Raw genomic sequence first — 1,309 nt, forward strand, 5'->3', positions numbered from 1 at the left:
GCGATGGTGAGAAGTTAATGACGAAGTTCACCTTTATCGAATTCGTTCCCGTGGCACCGCCTTCAATTTGATCGTGGCTGACATGAGCATTCAGAAGGCCTAATCGTCCTCGTGCGCGTACTCTATTGGGTTGTGGAATGGTTTCATGACTTGAGGTCGATCGAGAATCACTTGGATCTCGTAATATTTGACGAGGATGATGTCTCGACCCAAACTTTATGGATGGTTGGATGAAAATGAAACCGAAAGAAATGCTGGTCAGACTTGTGGAAAAGATCCTCGGGTCCAATCCAGTTGGGGATCGTAAAGTCACGACCATCTTGCACCGTTTTATTGAGCCTGCTTGGTATTCCAAGACGAGCTTGGCCTTCGTAGTCATACCGTGCTATACTATGCACTATGTACTATGTAGGTACAATAGGAGGGTTCAACATCGGGCAAGATGTCGGAGTTTTCCATTTTGGCACCCAGATGCGAGTTTCAGGATTCGTGACGAGGATGGCGACTAGACTCCCGGAGTGGCTTGTCTGAATCCAGGATCGCCGAATAAGACCAGAGACAGCATTATGCAAACTGACAATGTCTAGTACCAACATACTCGAGAGTCATCCGGGATTGGCAATCCATCTTGTCACCTGGTCTGTTGCATGATTAAGGGCGCCCTTGAGAACCTAGTCGGAGAATAAGATCACCACCACCTGGCTGAACCCATCCAACAGAAGCCAAAAGACATAGATCATTCCCACCGAGGCTCGTCTTGGATTGGCGTTGTCACAATGAATGAGTCGACGGAAGAGCGAAATTGCCCAAGTGAAATGGAGACATTCGCATAATTTGTAGTGCCAATGAAGATGAAAGGAAGTAGTTGCAAAACGTTTGTTGCTATGGAGTGGTGATAAATACGAATTAGGAAAATGCACAAGGGCTGATTATTAACCAATTGGGTGGGGACGTGCCGTGTTCATTTCCAAGAGGTTCTTCGAAAACACGTCCATCCAGTAGGACTTATGAACATTCAGAGAACATGATTGAGATCATTGGAGTAAATGCAATCGAAATTGCGGTTTACTTGGTTTATTTTTGTCATGAACTAGAGTTTTTGATCAAAAAGGTTGATGCTTCCAATGTTCAGATTGTTTCGTAACGCTTTAAAGAAAGATTATTCTGAGCAAGGATATGATTTGAAGCGATGTCTTGAATATGTGCATTTTTAGGGACATTCATAGAAATGTTGTAATCAAAAACGAGTTGAAAGTAAAAATTTAATGGGTGTTTGAGTTTCCGACGGAGGTAATGGTTCAGTTTTATT

The 1,309-nt window shown here is 43.5% G+C and overlaps 1 protein-coding gene across 1 annotated transcript in view; it reads left to right on the top strand.

Annotated features, from left to right (window-relative positions):
- Positions 1-1,309, top strand: part of LOC131882785 (dual oxidase-like) — a 34,799-nt gene that overhangs the window by 27,364 nt on the left and 6,126 nt on the right. The gene's annotated exons all lie outside the window — the stretch shown is intronic.

The sequence above is a fragment of the Tigriopus californicus genome, chromosome 6 (assembly GCF_007210705.1).
Source record: "Tigriopus californicus strain San Diego chromosome 6, Tcal_SD_v2.1, whole genome shotgun sequence".
Taxonomy (NCBI): Eukaryota; Metazoa; Arthropoda; class Copepoda; order Harpacticoida; family Harpacticidae; genus Tigriopus; species Tigriopus californicus.